Source organism: Lissotriton vulgaris, chromosome 9, assembly GCF_964263255.1.
Source record: "Lissotriton vulgaris chromosome 9, aLisVul1.2, whole genome shotgun sequence".
Lineage (NCBI taxonomy): Eukaryota > Metazoa > Chordata > Amphibia > Caudata > Salamandridae > Lissotriton > Lissotriton vulgaris.
In genome coordinates this window covers 1141427271-1141450309 of record NC_141697.1, presented here as the reverse complement: position 1 = coordinate 1141450309, position 23039 = coordinate 1141427271, and the positions used below count along the sequence as shown (strand labels likewise).

The window sequence follows — 23039 nt, the reverse complement described above, 5'->3', positions numbered from 1 at the left end:
GCAACTGTTCCACCAATGACGATTTTGAGCTGGCAGCTCAGGAAAGCATTGATAGATTTGAGGCCAGGGGGTATAACAAGCAAATGTTATGCAATACCTTAGACAGAGTAAGGACACAACCCAGACAGACTCTGTTTGTAAAGAAACATAAACCCACTACTGATGTAGAAAAATTCAGGATGATAACATCATACTCCAAAGACAGCCAACAATTGAGGAACATCCTGAAAAGACACTGGCACATACTGTTAAAAGATAATATCATTGGGAATGACATACCTGTAAATCCCTTAATAACTTTTAGAAGAGCGCGGTCGTTGAGGGATACATTGGTACATAGCCACCTGTCACCAATTCCCACACGGACAGGGAAATTAAAAGATGCAAAAGGGTTCTTCCCATGCGGCCGATGTAAGGCCTGTGCCAATAGTAAAAGGGTTTACTCTTACGAAATCATGGGTTGTAGAAACAAAAAGAGAATTAACCAATTCCTTACCTGTACTTCCCCATTTGCAGTCTATTGCCTCCTATGCCCATGCGGGCTCAGATATATAGGCAGTACTATAAACCCTGTGAAATTGCGCATTTTAGAACACATGCGGGCCATAGTAAACAGAGACTTCACATACCCTGTCGCGAGACATTTTTCCATTAAACATAAGAGCGACAGGAATCTGTTACAGTATTTTTGCCTGGACGCAATTTCTGATAACATAAGGGGAGGGGATAAACTACAAAGACTTCGTAGGTTAGAATCCCGTTACATTATAGACTGCCAAACAAAGGCCCCCTTGGGATTGAACTGTGGGGAGGAATTGACTGTGCATCTGGGGAGCTAAATGCCAGTAATGCAGGTTTTCAAGTTTGGACATCATAGTAATTACAGCTAATTGATCATGGTTTCTGTAATATGTGTTTTTCTGTGTCCAATGGGTGCTTTTGAATGTATTGAGAAATTTTTTACTAATACCGCACCACGTACCTGATATTTCTTTAGTATTTTTGGTAATTTCTGGATTAATGTTCAATCTTTTGCAACTTTTTTAATATTTGGGAATTAATCATGCAACACTGATTGGTATAAATCTGTACAGGGGGCTAATGGAAACCTAAAATGGCAACCTCGTGTTGCCACAAGCCGATCCACGGCGAGATCACAGTCCATTGCCCACCGTACTAAGGAGAGGGTTACCTGCCGATCCACGGCAATATTACGTTGTAAATTCCTCGTTGTAAATATGTGAGGTTTTTTAAATGTCTATTAACATTAGCAACCACAAAATGAATGTGTTGTTTAATTTTAGTCATGCTACTGTAAGAATTACATGCACTAGCAAGATGGCGCTCACGCGTCAGTCACCTCTCTATGCTTACCTACGTGAGTTGTTTGTGTATTTTGAAATAAAATGGCGCCAGATCGCGCATTGCGGTGTAACAAACATTGAGGAAGGAAGCGTGGCTTCCGAAACGCGTCTGTGCGAGTAAAGTTGCTACCAACGAGAATTCCCGTGTGTGCTGTCCTTATTTCCACCCGGGACCGGGAGGGAGAGAGCCTTCACATTTTAAGCGCGAAGCTCTGACGCGCTCGGACTTGCACCCGCTGCAAGAGTGCCCCGAACTTTGGAGCAGTGAGCCTGGATATATATATATATATATATATATATATATATATATATATATATATATATATATATATATATATATATATATATATATATAATCAAACCTTTTGTTGTCTTATTTGTTGTTTTGAATGTGTCTTGTCTTGTCTTCTATATATATAAAAAAACGAAAGTATGTCTGTTTGTCCTTTATGCATTATTACACCATTCATCTGATCGCCATGAAACTTTGGGAAGTTGTTGAGTACACTCATGCGAAGGTTTCTGGCAAAAAAAACAAAAATTCTTAAAAGTTGTTGAGTACACTCATGTGAAGGTTTCTGGCAAAAAAAAAAAAATTGGTTGAATATCGGCCCCCCGGCCTCGAGGGCCTCATAATCTTTCCAATACTGAACGTTTACAGTTTACGGTGAGACTCGCTTTTGCAATGACCATCAACAAGGCACAACGACAATCGCTGCAAGTGTGTGTACTAGATTTGGAGAATCTGTGCTTCTCACATGGACAACTGTATGTGGCCAGCTCACGCGTCGGAAAACCTTCTGATTTATTTGTGTACGCACCAGACGAATAGAAAATAAAAAACGTGTATCCACAAGCACTCGAATAAATGAACAGAATTAAAACAACACTTTAAAATGTTTTCCATATTAAAATGAGTAAGTTTCAATAAAAATGACACAATGTAAATTGAATGTTATCATAACAAGTTTCCTTAAATTTCCTTTCTTCTGAGATCGCAGCAACGCGCGATGGGTGAGCTAGTTGTATATAAAATTGAGATTCTACGCCTCTGCTATTTCGGAGGAGCGTCCCCTCACCCTCCAGCGTCCCCCTGCCCCCAGCCAACAGCAGCAGTTGAAAAACCATGAAAATAAAATGATAATAAACCATGTTTATTTTTGTTTTTTTTTTCCTCTTGCTGTGTAGTCGTGGTGGTGGTGCTGGACAGGCACTGAAGGGGAGTAGTGGTCACTTCCTTCCGTGCGCATGATGGTTTGGAAAGTCGTCTGAGGCCTGCCAAACCGTCATGCGCACTGAAGCTGTCTCCAACTTGAGCTGCATTGCAGGGTTGGAGAGAGCAGGCACAGGCTCCCAGTCTGCCTGGGAGTGCAAATCAACGGTGCTTAGGCCAATCCTGATGGTGCTCTCATGCGTCAGGATTGGCCACAGGGCAGACAGGGAGCCTGTGCCTGCTTGCATTTGAGCCAGAAGAGCGGCGATGCCGTGGGATTCAGGTAAGTTTTGTTTTTTATTTTAGTCCCCACCAACTCCCCCGCCCCGCCACTTTGCCCCAACAGAAGCCACGACTCATGAGATTACAGGTTTCAATCTACATAACAGTTCACTAGGTTCACTAGGTATGTTTAACTTACAAATTTGAAAGTGTTGTCAATGTTCAATTGAAATGACTACAACTACCATGACGCCTTGTTTTTGTTTTGTGAAAATAATATTGCAATGTTATCTTGCGCATTCTCTCTTTCCTGCTACATTTTCACATTTGTCAGTGTTATGTATTGACCAGTCTCTACATCATGCTATGTTTGGAAATGTTTTAGTGTTTAATTTGGTATGTTGTCCCATCCCTGTTATTTGATTAAATGGATGTTATTTGTTTCACCAAAAAAATTATTAACTAACACATTTAAGGTATGTAATGTTGTAGGCTGAATTAAGTGTTGTTTGTGACAATTTACTCTTCAATGTCCATATGATGTCTAATGCTATATATCCTTCTAAGTTGTGTTAATGCCAGAAAATTAGTAGCTAGGCCTTGGAATGGTTTATTTCACATTTCACCTCTCTATTGTGCTCTGTGAAATGTTTGGTATATATTATGTGCATTTCAGGATCTCTTTTCATCTGCTCTTTTGAAGTAGTTTTGTGTTCTATAAAACTGTTAATACAACTAAAAGGTTCAATCATTATAATATTTTACTTTTTAGTTCAGGTTACTTCATATTTTTGCTTCAAATAATGAGATTTTTTAATGTGTATTTGTAATTAATTCATAAAAGTTCTAACAGCCAGAGTGCATGAACAACCATCTACCACTGAGGATACCTCCACCCCAGACCAGAATCCAGAATAAAGCCTACAGTGAGGACTACACTCCTGCATGTCTAGTTGACTAGGAGCAGCCTGGTCCATTTGGTTTGTCCGTGAAGACAGCTACATGGAGTTTCACTATGCCCACACCTACTCATCCCACCCCAGCTGTTACCACTCCTCAACCTATGAATACCTCCACTTCCTGTGTCCAAACCAACATAACGCCAATCTTGTGCCCCCCTCCAGTCCACCACAACCAGGGCCTCCAGTTCAGTCAAGAACCAATGGGATGAGGCACACTGGGTCAAGGGCAGAGGGTAATGGGGATAAAGGTCATGGGAGGGAATCTTTTGAGCATCAAAGTGAGGCCACTCGGTTAACTATCACCTAGGCTACCATCAGCCAACTCTTGGATCCCTTCATCAGTCCCAAGACATGATGGGCCTGGTATCTGAACTTCAATTTTGGCTCCCTGGCTAGGGTGCTGCATTATATTTTCACCCATTAGTGCAGGACTTTTACAACAACATCTAACTACATCTGGGTCAAACTACATCTGGCCCAACTACATCTGGGTCAGCCTCAGGAAGGAAGGCACTACCACAAAAGGAAACTGCTGCACCCATATCGGTCCCTGCAGGTGTGGATCCACCGCCTCCCTTCAGGAGGGGCATTCTGGCAGAGTACCAGGAGGGGTTGGCAACATCTCCACCACAAGCAAGAGATACAGAACCTAATGTCCTCAATGTGTGTGACTACCATTCACTCTGTGGACTATTTTCTGGATACATTTATCTTTCTGATGCAAGTTGAATTTTAGGCACTGGACTTCAAACAATTTTGACTCTGCAAGAATAGTTTCATTCACTGTGATTGTCGTTTTAAAAAATAGTTTGGATTTGTGATGGATACTTACACCAACAAATGGATTTTTCGTTTTTGTTTTTAAAGTGTTAATACAGATGTGTTTATTTGTACTTTATAAGTGATATAAATAAACACATATGCATTGCCCCTTAAAATAATAATCACACAAATAACACTTAATAAAATTCAGGAAATGCACTAGACAAGGGGAAATTTTAAATTAATAAATATATTCATTGATTAAAGTTTTGAACTAACATTGATTTTTCAATAATTTTGAAACATACATTTCACCTTGTCAGTTGAAATTTCTACACTTGGGGCCACATGTACATAGCTTTTTTTTGGTTTCAAATGGCACAATTCACAGAATTAGATCGATTGAGACAACAAAAAGGCATTTTCCTACTTACTAAACCCAATTATGTGATTCGTTAAGCTATTACCGAATAGCAAAATGGGTTAGGGAGTCAGTATGAGAAAGAGGCATGTTAAGGGTGCCCCTTCCTAATAGTGGCTGGCTAGGGCATGTACGAATATTTTGCAACCAAAATGCGGTCGCAAAGCATTCGCTTTTTATCACTAATTTCAATTTGGTGCTAATGTATTCTCAAACCAGAAAGGGGTACCCAGAGACCTTTCCCCTTTCTGAAAACATGCAAAAACTTTTTTAAGAGCAGGCAGTGGTCCCACAGACTACTGCCTAATCTTAAAAAATGAAAAGAAGACTTTTCATTCTTATTTTTTTAACCTCAACCAATTTTCCTTCAAGGAAAACGGGTGGCATTTCAAAATAAACCTTTGTTTTATTTAAAAGCAAACGTAGATATGGCGGTCTACTGTCCCCTGCAGGCCACCATCCCTGTGTTTTTTTAGATTAACTATGCGTCACAAAAATTGCGACCTACCTCATGAATATTAATGAAGAAGGTCATTTGTGATCCACTAGGAATCGCAAATGAAACTTAATTGAGTTTCGTACATTTGGAATTGCGTTTTCCTAATTGGGATTCACATGGAATTGCAAATAGGAACTCGCAATTTCAAATGTTAATACATGTCGCCCCTGATTACATTTCAATTATCCCAATAATGTGTGATGTATATGTTTCTGATGCTGTAGTTCAGAAAAATTAAGTTAACACACCCGCTTGCTTATTTTTTGATTGATGTCCATTTTTGTGTAAGTGTCCATTATCATGAAGGCAACTTGCACCATATGTAAAATTACAATAAAATTATACAGGTGTGTTTTTTTTAATTTCTTAAATGACAACATTACAAACACATGCATTACTCATTGGTTTGTAACTGCTTGTAAGAGAGATTTCAACATGAACGAGTCCAGATCAAATGTAAACATACAAGTCAAAAGGTAACAAGTAAAAATAGAAGCTACCTTCAATTCTGGCGATGACTGGGTTGATTTGCTTCGTGATCAAGTAGCAGCAGCAAAGCTTGTACGATCGGCTCCATGACGGAAAAGGAAGTGTGAAGCAGAAAGAAGGTACGTTTCGGGCTTATATCTGTTCCAATCCATCAACTCAGGTGTAGAGGTTTGCCTACCACAGTTACGTCGATGGGAAGGCACATCATGATTGGACCGGCTGAGAAACTGACTGTACTCCATCCCACAGCCGCTTTAGCCTATGCTGCCCTCAACTCGGGTGAAAAAATATGGCGTAGACGGCAGCACTTTGACCGTCATTTACCCATTGACTCGCAAGCATCTAAATAGAGCAGGTGGACCGCCTACCAGGCGGATTGTGAATCTGACGGAAAAGCGACAGTTGGACAAATTCCACCAAAATCAAAATCAGGTCCTTTGCCTCCTTGGTGTTCAGACTAGTAACCTCAAGTGGGTGAGAAAGGTCTCTTAATATCAGTTCCAGCTGGGCCCAATCCATAAGCCTCACGCAAAGAACCATTGTCTCTCATTGTGACTGGGAACTAACTCCAGCTTAACACCTTTATGCCATTGCCAACTAGAAAACAAAGATACTCAGCGTATCACTTATCATCGATAATTTGGAGGCAGGTTTTGATTTTCCAAGTTCTGTATGTAATAAGAGATTTGTATGCAGAGCGAGAATGATAATTGTTTGTCTATATGAGTGATTACACTAGTAACCATTTATATCACACCTACTAATAAATGTTTGTTATTACACCGAAGAAAATACAGAAACAGTGTTGATGATTACACAAAAGAAAATAAACAGTTATAAAATCATGACTTGCAGTTTGCATTCCGCTCCTTCATTCTAGATAATAACTCACATGGCACATTACAAGGATTGTAATATATTATCATATTTTTCCTTGTTGCCAATTCTCTGTGTCAGAGTTTTAATAAAATATAAATGTCTAAGGTGCTTGTTAAGCTGCTGCTAATTACACCACCAACTCATGACCCTGTCTCCTTTCGTCTGGCATCCCTTGCTCCCCAATTTATGGGATCCCTTATTTATTTTCGTTTCATTTTCCAGCAATGGTGAGTTCCCACATACTTGGCTACTAACTGCATCCGCTGAACCCCAAAGAAGCCCCTGCTTCTCAGATTATTGGTGGGTCTCCTTGTGTCCCATATGACAAGTCGAGCCCTGGGTAGAGGTGGGCGAGCCAACAAATAAACAGGGAGAGCCAGACAGAAATGTGGGGTCTGGCTCGGATCTTAGAACTTGTGCACAAGCCTTGCCCTGAAAATGTTTGCTTTGTAATTCAAACGAAACACAACAACTAAAATATGAAAAAGTCTCTTCAAAAGGCATAAAAGTGTATTTCGTTAAAGTGTGGAAGCTTTGCCCTTAATAAGTCACATTATAGCACTGAATTTAAAAGTGATCGTTTTTAAAAATGAACTATTACTGAATACGAGACAAGACAATTGTCATGTAATCCCTCTATATGGCCCAGATTATTATACAGCAATATTATAGTCTTTTAAATCGAATACATAGGTTTTTCGATAAGTGGTATTCTGAACTCACAAGTTTGAAAGTGCTTTCATACTCAATAATGAAGAAAAATAGTTTTTATGAAATAAAATACTTGTCTAAGATAAACAATTTAAGCCGGAAAGCTGTGATTTATATAGCTTTTCTGGTTTCACGTTGTAGAAATCAGATAGTAAATCGATATCTATTTGTCCTGCCTTATATTAAAGCCTTGTTTATACCTGTTTGTGCATTTTTCTACAGTTATTAGGTTGCAGCCTACCAGACAGCGCAGCTGTCTGGTTTTCTAAAGACATCTCGAGGACATTCAGAAAGAAGACCAAGGAATTCATTCCACCCATTGCTTACCATTGACCTTGTGGTTTGTAACTCACATTTTCTGGCGTTCTATTTGCTGGTTTATTTGCTTTAGGCTGTATAGCTTGAGTTCGTCCCTCCCGTTGCACAAAGCTTGTTTACTGTATTCTTCCACAAACTTGCTTTCTATAAAAAGGCCTTTAAATCTAAATCTTGTTTTAACCCCTTCGATGCTCATGACGGAACGGTTCCGTCATGAGCATCGGTTGAGCCGTGCTCATGACGGAACCGTTCCGTCATGACCACGCCTGTTTTAATTAGGGCTCAGCACTGTGCGGTAAATCGTACTGCACGGATGTGGTTAATCTTGTCACATTTGCTGGGCATTCAAAGACAGAGGTCAAATGTCAGCCTCTTTCTTCCATGAAGATTTGTGTTTATTTTGCTCTCTCTGACTTCAAAGTGAGAGAATTTATGTGACTATCCTGCTGAGTATCAATACAAAAGGAGAGTTTGTGGGTTGTTGTTTTCTTCTAGCACACAATAAAAAAGAACTGTCCTGATGTTTCTGGATATATCTAATATTACAAATAAAGCACATTTTGTTGTAATTCTGAAGAGTGGTAGAAACATATATTTGAATACGATCAAAACACATAAATACACCAAGTGATGACATTTGCACACAGTGAGCAGCCTTTACAACATGGGCATTACCACGCGCTGCCATTACTACGCTGCTTTTACAATGCAAGTCGTTACAACGACTTGCGCTGGAGGGCGCTGTTGGATAGGGAATAGTTTAATTTTCTATTCCAACACCTTCCCTACTGTAACGTGGGCTGGAGTTGGAATAGAAAATTAAACTATTCCAATATCCAGAGCTTACAGCGCAAGTCGTTGTAAAGAATTGCGTTGTAAAAACAGCATTGTAATGGCACGCGTGGTAATAGCCCGCGTTGTAGTGTCATACAATCTTTGCACACATTATCATTTGTTTTCAGTAAAACCGTCTTTTGGTGCACATGTAATGGTCATTTCAATTGAAAATGTGTTGTCTGTAATGGCAATGCACTACCACACCAAGCATACTCCACTTTACGTCACTTCACTCCACTATCTGCCCTTCCACTCTATGCCACGTCACTCCATCTATGACACGCCACTCTACGACATGTCACTCCACTCTGCGCCCCTCCACTCTAAGACACTGAACTCCATGCCACTCCAATTTACGCCACTCACTCCACGACACACCATGCCCCTCCACTCTATGCTTCCCCACTCCACACCACTTAACTCTCCCCTTTCCAATCTACCCCACTCCCCTACAACCTATCCCTCTACTCTAATGTACCCCAATTCACCCCAACCCACTTTGCTATAATCTACCCAATCTACTCTACTCCAATCTACCCACTCCACTCAATCTACCCTACTCCACTCCAATCTACCCACTCCACTCCAATCTACCTAAACCTACCTCACTCCACTTCAATCTACCAAACTCCACTCCAATCTGCCCCACTCCACTCAATCTAACCCAATCAATCTTGCATTATTCCAGTTTACTCCACTCCACACAATCTACTGCACTCATCTCAAATCTACCCCACTGTGCTCCAATGTTCCCCAGTCTATCCCATCCACTCCAATCCACCCCACTCCAATGTACCCCAGTCTAATCCGCTCCAATGTAATCTACCCGACCCCACTCCAATCTACCCCACTCCACTCCAATCTGCCCATTACAATTGACCCCACTCCACTCCAATCTACCACACTCCAATTCACCCAATCTACTCCACTCTAATATACCCTACTCCCCTCTACCACACACACCACTCTACCCAAATCCACACCACTCCACTCCAATCTAGGCCACTCTACTCCAATCCACCCCTCTAATCTACTCCACCCCATCTACCCTATTCCAATCTACCTCTCCCCAATCTGCCCCATCCCAATCTACCCCTATCTATTCCCCTCCACTCCAGTCTACCCCACTTTACCTCAATCTCCCCCACTCCACCCCAATGCAATGTACCCCATACCACTTTACCCCACCCGACTCTACCACACTCCAAACTACCCCACTCCAATCATTCCTGTTTAATCTACCCCAATCTCCCCCACTCCAATGTACCCCACTCAATTTCTATCCATCCTACTCCAATCTGCCCAAACTACCCCACTCCACTCTGATCTACCCCACTACACTCAACTCCAATCTACTCCACTCCACTCATCTCTAATCTACTCCACTCCAATACAACCAACTCCACTCCAATCTACCCCACTCCAAGCATCCCTCTGCAATCTACTTCATTCCAGTCTCCCCCACTCCAATCTACTCCACTCCACTTCAATCTACCCAACTCTAATCCACCCAATCTACCCCACTCCTCTCCTCCCTAATCTACCCCACTACACTCCAATCTATCCCACTCCACTCTTCCCCAATCTATCTCTCCCACTCCAATCTATCCATCTCCACCCCAACTCACCCCACCCCAATCCAATCCACCTAATCTACCCCACTCCAATCTACTCCAATCCACCACGCTCCATTCAGATCTACCCAATCCAACCCACTCCACTTTACTTCAATCTACCACATGCCACCCACATCTACCTCACTCCAGTACAATTTAACCCACTCCACCCCAATCTACCCTACCCCAAACTACCCTACTACAGTCTACCCTATCCAATCCGCCTCACTCCATTCTACCCCAATCTACTCTATTCTAATCTATCCCACCCTAACCCAGTCTACCCCACCCCATCTCAGACTACTTCACACCACTCTATCCAACTCCACTCCAGTTTACCCCACTCCACCCCAACTACCCCAATCCACCCACTCCAAACTACCCCTCCTTTCTATATCACTCCAATCTAATCTACTCCACTTCACTCCAATCTACCCAACCACATTCCACCCAATCTATCCCACTCCAATCTACCCCACTCCACTGTACTCCTCTCAGCTCCAATCTACCTCACTCCAGTCGAATCTACCGAACTCTACTTCACTCTACTCCTTCCCAGTCGACCCTTCTCTATTCAAATCTACCCCAATATATCCCACTCCACTCTGATCTACCTCGCTCCAATCTACCCTACTCCACTACAATCCATCCCACCCCATTACAATCTACACTACTCCACCCTAATCCATTCCACTTGACCCCAATCTACCGCAATTCAACCTGCCACTCCAATCTGCCTCAATCTATTCCATTCCAACCTATGCCACTCCAATCTACCCTACTCTATCCCAATCTACCTCACCCCATCCCAATCCACACCACTTCAATCTACCCCACTCCTCCCCAATCTACCCCACTCCATTCCATTCTACCCTACTATAATCCACCCAATCTAACCCACTCCAGTCTACCCCACTCCATCTACCCGACTCTACTCTAGTCTACACCACTCCGCTCCAATGTATTCCAATCCACCCCACTCGTTTCCAATCTACCCCAATCGAGTGCTTAACCGCATCGCTGCTGCGGCGATTTTCGCGCTGTGCGGCAATTTTAAAATTACCGCGATACATGACGAGCTCAGCTCGTCATCAGCACACGCCACCCGTGGGTGATGACGAGCTGAGCTCGTCATCAGCATCGAAGGGGTTAATATGTAAAAAAATCATAATAATAATATGTGCCAGGGCCCTTGTCAAGAGGCTTCTGCAGCTTGCTCCACCAATTGCCCCCGGCATTGCTGCCAAGGACAGTACAAACACACCTACTAACCATCTCACTTCTACAAGTGTGACACTTCAGACTATTCCAGGCCCCCAAAGCTATAAGAATGGCTTGGGTGGCTGGTATCTGTATTTTTTACCTACATTGAATTACCAAACAGCTGTTGTTATGCTTATCTCTATAATACAAATAGCGAGCGAGGTGAGACCTGTGGGTGTTTTAAAAGAGCTCATGGATACATCACACAAGGGTACGTACCATTTATTGTTTACAAAGATGGGGGGATTAAGTAATTTGCGCAGAATCACTGGATGGATGCTGAACCTCGAGTCGAACCGGATTCCCCAGGTTCAAAGTCGCAAGCCCTGGATGTAAGGGCACATCCGGGAGAGAGGCAGGCTGAAGCCACATGAAAGCTCGGCTCGTTACGGGCCCGAGGATCTAACAAGACCACAAGCTGAGCCAGAGCCAGGCTCCAGGCTCGAGCTTTCAGTGGCTCGCCTCGCCCTCCTCTAGCCCTGGGCGTGTCTTGTTGCAAAAAAACGCCCTGTAGAGAGACCTGTACGACGTACGGTTTCTGGGCAGTCGGGAGCAAACATACAGTACATTGAATGCGCAGAATTCTGTCTTGTGGTGTCCTAGTGTCGTCAAAACACTGAGAGCGATGGAGGCGAACTTTTAAAAAGATGTTTACAGTCGCCAAAGTTGTTTTGCGGTGTATCGCGCTCCTCCCATACGTCGCTTGGGCGTCTAGGAACTAAGACCCCTTTCAACTTTTGAAATGTATGCGGAAAGAGGGAAGGGGAAGAGGCCAAAACAGAGCCGGGCGCATGCGCGCCTGGTCCTTACTGGTATGAGGAAGTGAGCGGAGTACCCAGAACCTGCAAAGAGGGGGCAGAGGAGAGACGGAAATCCAGAGCTCGGCTCTACGGACCCACCTGTGAAAACTGCCGGCAGGTAAGGCGCGCCTGGGAGATGGGGCTTCCGGGGGAGCTGTTAGAAGGGGGGAAGGGTCATTCCGAGAGGGCAGAGGCTTTTTTTCTGCTCCCCAACTTTGGTGGAGGGGACGGATGGGCAGAGATGTGGCTGTGCTGTGCGTGTGCCTGCTGCACTATATGCTCGCGGCTGTGCCGGGAGTGCGGGCTGTACAAACTGTCCTTCGCGGCACACGGGTCCGCTCCGGGACCGGACGTCTTTCTTCTTCTCACATGGTCTGCCTGCCTTTAAAAGTAGAAAAGCAGAAAAACGTCCTCTACTTCCACAGATGTTACTCCTCATTTTCCAAGAAGCGAAAGAAATGCCTCTTGTTTTTTGTAGTGTGACATCGAAGCGCTTCTGGTTGTAGCGCCAGCAGTGCACATCCGCCTCCAGCTTTTCAGCCTCATTGGGAGGTTTTCTTTCTCCACAAAAGAGGATCTAAAAGTAAGAAGGAGAGCCGCTTCACTTCTATTGACAAGGTCACCAACATTAAATCTTACTTTCGCTCTTGGGCTATCGTTTGCTCCCCAGTTAATCTTCCACGCCCCCTTCTCCCCGTGTGCTAAATGGTAAGGGATGTTTCTTTGATGTTACCGCTTCACGACCATAGTAACACGTAAAGTGCATGCAGAATAAAGTGGCTGTACGCCAGGACCCTGGCATCAAGATACGGGCCGACCTGCTCACATTCATTCACTGACACACTTTGATTGTGCAGCCTGTGCCCTTTTATTTAATAATACTGATTATAAAGTGGTGACCTATGTAAGACGTGTCCGTTTCACTTGTATTACCCGCTCCCCAAGACTCTCTAAAAGGGAGAATTTCCGTTATACAACTTTTCGTGCAAACTCTGTATGTCGACAGCCTGGCAGGGTGTATGATTACTTAATTAACTCGTGATCTAGAGGTCAGAAGTCATAAACAACCAACCTGTGCCCTCGGTGTTTCTTTTGCTCCTGTAAAGGGGCGCCCCCTATGCAAATACGGATGAGTGCACTGCCCCAGAGGGCCCCGCGGCTGTCAAGAAAGATCGCATGATGGGGGGCACTTCCTTCCAGGACCCGCATCACTGTGCATTATGTGGCAAAGAAGGCACGCTGGCACGCACAGCTATCATCCGTCTTCCTCCCCTCTATGTGCTTACAGTTAGAAGTGGACTTCCGTTCACTGCTCGGTGTGTGGTACCATTGGTAAACGCGTATGATAGTACAAATCAGCTGTGTAACCTGCATCCTGGGCTGTTGAGGTTCAGTTATGCGGTTAGCTTGATGCTTTCATTCAGTACTAGTTATTATCTGATACTATTGTGTGACTAATGGTGTTAATCAATACTGTTTTTATTCCCTCGATAGTTGGGATTGATGTCTCGGTTGGAGAAAGTTGGATACAGCGTTTTGTAGAGCATTGATTGTGTGTTTTATTATTTCGATACAGTATCTTTAAAATTTGCTGATGTCTGCAAAAAGAAAAGATCTGTTCTGAGTTTAGTAATGTCTGATGCATCTGTATAGCTATCCTAGCAGCGCTACCAGGCACAATAAGTGGGATCAGGGAACTACATAACTTATATGGTGAAAAGCAGACATTTTTGGGGTACCATTTGACATGGCTTTAGGACGATTGTGATATTGATTCTCCAGTACCTTTTGTAAATAACCATATTCTGCCACAGATCTTTTGATGTAATCTCTTACCTGTGCGCTCTTTGCTAGCTATGCACTATCATAGTACATTGTATATAGGTGCAGCTCACTCAATGAACCGTTAGTATTGAGTAGGTTGGTTTCCTTGGGTCAAATAATGGTGCATGGGTTAGAGTTGTAGACCGCATGGGGCTGATTTCTTTTGTGATTACTGTCGGCTCCCCATAGAGCCATTTTCCAACACAAATTTTGTTATACAGTCTGCATTTAATCACACAATAGGCATAGAATACCTTCCACTTGTGTCAATGATGAAACTGACTGTGACGTCGCAAACAGTAACACGGGTTTCTGTTGATCACTTAAGTAAATTTGTGCGTGGTAAATATCATTTTCAATATGAAAACACATCTGTTGCAGGTTAAAAGGAAAGAGGGGATCCAACGTTACACTTAGTTTCACGTGGATGTTGAGTTGGGGGCACGGGATAGGACAGTACCCTTGGGGGCTGAGCCAATCCACGATGACTTCTTACCAAGTACCAAGCTAGTGAGTAGAATTCCAATCCGCGAATCCACGCTGGGGGATCAACATCACCACTCAATGTACAAAACTGCCTCAGGGGGCCAGGTTCATAGCTAAGGCCATGAACCTATATTTAGCACTCAGGTGTGCAATTGAAAATATCCATCAAAGTTCCCAAGTTATCTTCTAGCTCACAAAACAGTATGAAGACATTTGAATGTTGTTCAGTGTTTCTGTAATTTTGAAAATTGTTTAATAAAGAATTGAGATACAAAAAAATGGTCTTTGAAACTGCACTTGGTAAAGAAATAGTGTAAGGGGTTACTTGCAAGGTCAAGTGTCCTTGGTGAGCCTGCACCACCTACTACATTTGACATTAAGACCGCTGCACCCACGTTTAGATGTGTGTTAACTGAGATTCAAGATCCATTAAATATAAAAAAGACATGTAGAGCACACTTTTGGAGAAGTGGTGTCCTGACAATAGTAAGGACGACTAGAGTGGGGTCAAGGGACTAGCTGGAGATGAGCCAAGTTTTAGAGCTGTGTGAAAAGGCAACAAGCTCTTTATAGGATGAAGATGCAAGGGTGGGAATTCCAGCAGGTCCTGCCCCTGCAACAGAGAAAGCTCTGACACGGCGCACAAGGGCAATGAGTCTGGGGGCAACCAATAGACCTGCATCAGAAGCAGGGGCCTTTTGAGGATTTTGTGGGCCCAACTTATTTGGGGGTCTCTGTTCGGAATGGCTTGGAATTTATGATCCAGTTTAAACTCTTTCACATCCTCTTTGGTCAGGTCACTGACAGTGCGCAGGCACACTTGTCCAAAATCAACATATGTTTGCATCTAATATTCAGCGATAGTGGCGTGAGTTTTCAATATTGTAATACAGTAGCAGCTCACTAAAATGACTGCAAATAATCTGTGACCACCCCTCCCATTTCTCATATGTGAGGTCCCTTTTTGATCTAAAAGAAACTTTTTTATGGATGTTGCATGAAACGTTAACACACTTCTCTGCAACATGTCTGCAATAGACTCTCACACATAAATCACATTAAAAATACATTAGAGCAAAACGGTATTTAAAATTATTAAAGGTCATCAGGGCCAGCCACTCTGCATTACAGAGCTGGCTCCGTGGGGGGTGGGGAGACAGGGCTGGAAGGCTGGAGCCCTGGGCCAGAGCCCACTTTGCTCATGCCTTAAAACGTCTCTGATCAGAAGATATAAGCTTCCCGGACGGAAGGGAACAGCAATTTATTTCTGCAAATAAGTGGGCCGGCGATGGAAAGCTCTAAATACAATGCACATAGCTTAAGCAAATTCTCTTCTCATCGGCACTCGGTGTAATGTGCACTGGGAAGACATCCTGACTGCATGGAGGCAGGAACCTTGCAGAAGAGTATTTACAGCACTTCTTGTCCAGGAATTTTTTCCACTCCGTGTATGAGAGTGGCCGCTTTAGCTGGAACTGCACTGCTATGTTACATTTAAATAACTTGACAGGCGTCGTTATTCTCAGCTGGGATGAGCTTGGCCAGTAAGATTGGGGGGGGAGGGGGAGCTTAACATTTCCCAACAATCATGCTGGCATATAATGATAAAATACATGATGCAACAAGCAGGGTGCGCAAGAGAGGCTTAAGGGGCAGTGGAAAGGGAGAGGAACGCGGATTGGTAGGGGTACTAAGTGAGATAAAACATATTATTTTGTGAAATAGTCTGTGTGTGTGTGTAAAAATTCCTGCTGAAATCCAAAAGACTCCTCACCACCCCCAACTAAAAGCACCTGTACCCAGTTATTTTTCATAAAATACATTAGGAGTGCAACACCCCAAACACCCCCCCCCCCCTGAAGCTACGCCCCCTGATACTCAGACAATTCATAGAAATCACTGAGTGCTACCTAATACTCCCCCACCGTCGACAGAAAACACACCACCACCTTTTGCTTTTTCCTGGAATTGCAACAGTCTAACTAGATTTCTGCGGTGAAAACTCCATTCATTGATCCGGACGATTATGTTCTTCCACAGAGTTTTGTTAAATAGAGGGATACACATTGTTCTGAACGATATTGATATTTCATACGGAAGTTTGTTGAAAGAGAAAAGAGCCTGTGTTCATTGTTTCCTTTCAGCTATTTACAGTGTAACCCAATGATACTCTGCCTTGGAGCACTTTGCAGTGGAATGGGACCAAATCAAGTTCAAATTAACCACTGATGGAGCTCAATTTATGCCAAAATCACTGCAGAGATCTTGCATGCTAGTTTTGTTTCTCTGATTTGGACTGCTGCTGTATAAACCCAACATGTGTTGTAACCCCATCCAATAAAATCTCAGGATAATAGTAACCAGTAGTTTGCTGCGGGCAGGACTACTTTGAAATTTCTGGTGCTTTATTCCCGCTTCACCTATACAGGCAATGGCGGCTCTTCATGTAAGGCGGAGGAGCGTCGACCCACTGCTTAACGTAGTGTAATGGAAGGAAAAATAAAATGATAACTCTGTTAGTATAATTTTATTTGTTCCTGCTGAATTTGTGACTGGGGCTGCTCTGCTCTTGGAGTAGGGCTGGGTAGGAGTTGTTTGCCCACTCCAAGTGCACTCCAAGTGCCCATGAATGTTTGACCAGCCGTTCTCGGGCCGGCTAAACATTCATGCGCACTTACATGCAGGCTGCATTACAGCCTGTGTGGAAAACATACCCAGGACCCCAGTTCCCACCTGAGCCCCGAACCACGGCGCTCAGGCCAATCACAAAGCTGAATTGCAGTGTTGTGATTGGTCGGGGGAACCTGGGTGCTTCCTGTTCCGTCCCAGGTCTGACAAGGAGGAGAGACAGAGAGACGCAGCGATAAACTAAGTTTAAAAAAAAAACGTACATTCCCCTTCCCCTACCCCGCCACCCTCTCCACCACCCGATCCATGCCAGCCACCACTGTATACAGGTGATGCAAATCATCTTTGATCGCAAGAGAGTCTACAAAGGTGGGACTAATTTAGTACTCGGATTGGCTACTCAATCAGCATCCAGAATCATCGAAATAAAAAGAAGAATTCTGAGTGATCAAATGGCAGTTCAATCATAATTGCTGAAAAAGCTAGCGACCACCCTTTAACCAATTGACAAAGACTTCTGTACTCGAACCATTGTAATTGACTGCTGAGCAGCCAGTCAAAACACCAGTGGCAGCCTATTCTTTGTGGCCTGGCTTTGCTGACTCTGGAGCTGTGAGGTGCACAGGGAAAGGAAGAGTAATGGTTCCATTCTGAAATATGGAAATCAAAGGCAGACTGCGCCGTTCTTCGTACTGCCACACTAGAATGCTAAAACGGCTGCATTCTGTGAAGTTTCTATTTTTCCCACAACATCTAGTTATTGCTAACTCAAGGTTCTATTGCCCAGCCCATGGTATTTAGCATATCAACCCAGCAAGGATAAACATCTGCATAAAATGTCCTTTACCATATTTCTACAGGTGGGAACCCCTCCATCTTGCTACAAGTGGATGAGCCTTCGAAGGTCGAGCCAGATGTCTGGCTCTAGCTCAGCTCAAGGTCTTTTTGGACTCTCGAACTAAAAATTAGCTGAGCCTTCATGTGGCCTGTGCCCATTGGTCTTATCTGTATGGATGGGGAGCATTTCTAGATAGGCAGGGGTGTAGCTTAAAGGAGGAGGGAGTTGGGGTGTTACACCCCCCTAATAAATGTATTTTGTAAAAAATAGTTGGGTACATGTTCTTTCAGTCAGAGATGGTGAGGAGTCGGATTTCACTAGGAATTTTCTCTCTCTCTCCCGCTCTCCCTCTCTTCTCTCTCCCCTGGGAAGACTTAAAAAATGTTAGTTATATCACAAACTAATGTGTTTTCTCTCACTTAGGACCCCTACCAATCCACATTCCTCTCCCTTTCCACTGCCATTTGAGCCCCTCCTGTGCACCTTGCCTGTTGCATAATGTATTTAACATTGTGCCAGCGGGATTGTTGGGAAATCTGAAGCCCCCCCACACCAATTTACTCACCAAGTTAAGCCCCTGTAGATAGGCTAATCTTTTAGACCTGATGGAGTGATCTGAAAGTGTGCAGGACAGGACGGTATGCTTAATTTTTCAAATAGCGCTGTATCCCTCCACAAGCACTCTCAGAGCACAATGCGGGATCTTCCAGGTCAGCCCATTTGCATCGAACTGCTGACACCTCCCCTTGGCCCCAATCCCCAGATTAAGAACGGCAAAGTTTGAGCTCTTTGCTGAAGTTTGACTGCAGCTAGGTTGCCCCTTTCCCAGAGAAAAATACTGCCCATTCATACATGTTTTTTAAGATTCTTTAGGAGCTGGGACTGGATAAATAAGAATTTAGATAAAATTGCTTTAGGTGTTTTGACTAATTTCTAAACCCACCTAGACATTACAATATGGGCCAGTAAACCCCGGTCATATGGCAACCCTAGTTGCAACCTAGTTCTTTACTTTTGCCCTAGTGAAGACCATAACTAGAGGATCTCTCAGATCTTTTTTCCCTAATTTGTGAAATTGCCTTCACTGAAGTGTTGATCCTCTTCTGAAATCCTTCGCTTTAAGTCTGGGAAACAGTGATATCCGCATGAAATAAAGTTCCCCAACTTCCCTTAAATTTGCAAATTTTTCTTGAAACAGTTCTCGTTGGCTTGATTTCAGAGGTATGAGGTGCATTTATTTAACACCGTGCATGATTTAGGTCCTCAGAAATTGAACCAAAAGAATTGCCCTTTGGTTTTTAAATGGGGAAATGGAGGAAATATCCTGCACATTGCGAGATTCAGCAGCTGAAATCAGGAAACCTGAGCCTCACCCGAGCTTCCCTGCTTGACCAAATTGTGTGACCATAGGCAATAATTTTACTTAACCGGGTTTTCTTTTGTTGGATAATTACATTTGAGAATGCCTTTAAATAATTCAGTTCAGGATGCGCTCTATAAACGCACCTCTCTTGTAGATGCTTTCATAGATACACTATTGCTTCAGGTATACTAACAATATAGGCCATATGTAAAGGTCATATGACAACTAACTTGCCTCTTGGTTCAATAATGCCATCTTTATCAGATGGGGTGGTTCACGAATGTTTATAAGTTCATGTTAAGAAAACATCACTCCTAATGAATGTCACTCAAAGTCTAGTATACAGATGTGAAACGATTCCACATTTTAACTGAATCCACTTTTTTGGATTTTAAGAGTCTTTATCTTATTTTTACAGAATGGTTGTTGCTCGATTAACATGCCGAATATGTTGATTGCTAAGATGTTTCACGGGCTCTTAGAGTCAAGCCAAGCTCTTGTATCTTTCTCACCTCCTATAATTTTGCATTATACCCCAAATCTGAGTTGGTCCTGGTAGAATTCAAGTCTGTGATCTTTGTCACATTCAGATCTCAGGAGTTAGCACTTTACTTGCCGAGTTACATTGCTGACATTCAGTTTGTTATTGGTGATTGTGTTGAGCTTTGAAGATATGTGCACTGGAAGTCATTCTTGCACAACTCGAAAGCTTGCTAAGTTTGGTAGAATCATCGTGTTGGTGCATTTGGTCCACTAAAACGCATAAAAGTATTAGCATTCTACAAATTAAAAAAATGGTTAATACAAAGAGCATTCCCTTTTAGCAATCCAACAAATACGCAGCAATAACATGTTAGAAATATTTAATGGTACATCTGGTATGAACCAAATATGGATCTGACAAAAGGATTGTCCCAAATTTCCAAGAAGTGAGCTCTTCCATAATAAAGAAAAGGAATTGATGAGCTTGATATAAGCACAGTTATAACGCTTTAATTTGACAATAGTGCTTCCTGAAGAGCAGTTTCAGATTTACATGCATCTCAACACATTTGAGATCTATGACCTGATGTAAGAACTGTTCTTACAGTTGCAAATACTGTGATTTGCAGAATCGCAAGCTTTGCAGAATCACAAGCTTTGCAAAATCAAAACAACAAGTAACCATGTGCCAATGTCACATTGCGAGTCTGAAGCACCTTTCCGACTGTGTGGGCACTTTATGGGTGGCAAGAATGAAGGTTGTGTATCAGTGATTTATTATTTCAAGTATGGTCACAAACCATTGATTGGATGCCAACTCTCAAAGAGGTAGTATCCATTTGCAAAGTTGATAACTACCTTATTGATCACTTTCTCCTCTTGTAAATGTGGGCTGCTGGCAGTGGTGGAGAGCAAACTAAACAAGGGACCCACTACATACACTCCCAGTGCAACTCACAAAAAGTATTTCTTTTGGTGCCATCAAGCGACTGAGTCCGTGTGTGTGTGTGTGTGTGTGTGACATGAATGTCTTCTGATCTTCAAAAACCTCCTTTTCTACATTCACTACTCGTTCCCTAGGATTCGCAAACGGAATCCTGCTCTGTAATATTATTGAGGCAGAACTATGCAAATCCTACCTAATGGTAATTTTGCTAGATGTATACATCATTCATATTGCAAAGCGAAAGTTGGGTCACATGGCAGTCGTTGTTTGTGCAACGAACTTTGGCACTTTGGGACCACAGTTTACAATGTGTAAATGGACAAGCTGATTGGCTCCTTGTAGGACATTGTCTTAAAATTCCGTCTCAGGAATGAGTTTTATTTGCATTACCATAAGTACTCAATAACGTGGAAATGCTGCTCCAAGAAAAAAAAACTCCATAGAAATCACTAACTGTCAGATGCACTGGCTTCAGTCCTCACTGCATTCAACAAAGTGCTCTCAGATGCCTGCATTCTTCAGTTTGAGTAGGCATGCACTTTCAGTAAATTCTTGAACATTGAGGCCTTATTTTATGTACACCTCTATCAGAAAGTGTGGTAGGTACTAGCACTAGAACAGTTTTAATATTTGGAACTCTGCTCTCTGTTCTCTTTGTGTTTGCTTGATATGAGCTGCCATTGAATTCCAGGCTGGAGAAAGCAGTGTTTGGGCCAGAGAGGGTGATCAGTATTAAAGGCAAGATAAATTATCCTGAAGGTTTTATTCCAGAAGGGGATCCAAATCAGAGCATCTCAAGAGTAAGTGCCCAATTTAGGCAGAATTTGCCGGGTGTAAACCAAGGAGGCACACCCAAGAGTGATGCAGGAGTTAGATATATTAATTGCATGATTTGGCATTGTACCCAAGACTTTGGCAGGATGCGGCCCTGCACTGTGACTCATGTACTGCTACCTACTACTTTTATGTGATCAGCAATCACATGCCCCCAAAGGCGTCTTGCTGAGAGAGACTGGATGGTAGTTTCTATTTTTGTTTTTTAGCTAATGACTCAACACTATTGCCACGGTATTCAGAAGGGAAGAGGAGCAAAGACCATAGTAATGATGGGGGGGACAGATACTTAATATTAATTATATAACTATTTGTTGTCGGTGTACACGGAAGAGTAAGTCTAATGATGGAAATCTAATGGCCTTAGAATTTTTGAAACGTGCTAGAAGAACAGTAGTTTGTTGAACAGTTGCTCACTGGTTTATTTTCCTGCTCCATTTGACTCTAAATATAGAAAACATAATGCAAGAAAAAGACTCCACAAAGGGCTTAATTACTGATTATGATCCAGGTGCAATTGTTGCATGATTTCTGGGTTGCTGCACACTTGCCACACCCTAACTTCCAGCTCCACTGCTCATTCCTCAAATTCATCTGCAAGTGTCCTGCTTAGTTCCAAATAAAATCTTAACACCCCCCCCCACCCAGTTGCATATCTCATCTTATACCTGTAAGCCTTTAAAAATTCTTACCTCCGGGATTGCTTGACTAGTTGTACCAACATTTTCATGCTTGCACTTAACCTGTTTACGACACCTTAGGCAGGCTACCATAATCTACCTAGTAACTGATCATAGTCTTATTAGAGCAGAGGTCTTCAAACTTTTTGATGCCGAGACCCCCTTGTAAAACCTTTTTAAGCGTAAGGACCCCCGTACGACAAAAGATTCTAGAAACTGGTACTCCTCATCATCAACAACTATCGACAACCATAAATGCGCCTGTTAGACCTCATCACATCCATCCATCCATCATTCATCCACCCACACTTTCACACATCCATCCACCCTTTCATCCTTCCATCCATACGTCCATCCTTTACCTATCCACCCATCTATTCATCCACCCACCTTTTCACACACCCATCCATCCATCATTCATCCATGCAACCTTTTACCCATCCATCCATACATCCATCCTTCATCCATCCACCCTTTCATCCTTCATCCATACATCCATCCACCCTTTCATCCATACATCCATCCTTCATCCACCCACCCTTTCATCCATCCATCCACCCATCATTCACCCCCCCACCTTTTCACACATCCATCCATGCAT

At 43.0% G+C, this 23039-nt stretch overlaps 1 protein-coding gene across 4 annotated transcripts in view; it reads left to right on the top strand.

Annotated features, from left to right (window-relative positions):
* The first annotated feature begins 11994 nt into the window (after positions 1 to 11994).
* Positions 11995 to 23039, top strand: part of PRKCD (protein kinase C delta) — a 450985-nt gene continuing 439940 nt past the window's right edge. For 2 of the 4 annotated variants that reach the window (XM_086939182.1, XM_086939181.1), the window contains exon 1: positions 12083 to 12474. The gene's annotated coding sequence lies outside the window, so the exon portion shown is untranslated. Of the gene's footprint in view, positions 12475 to 23039 lie in introns of all 4 variants that reach the window. The other 2 variants (XM_086939184.1, XM_086939183.1) reach the window with 2 other exon arrangements.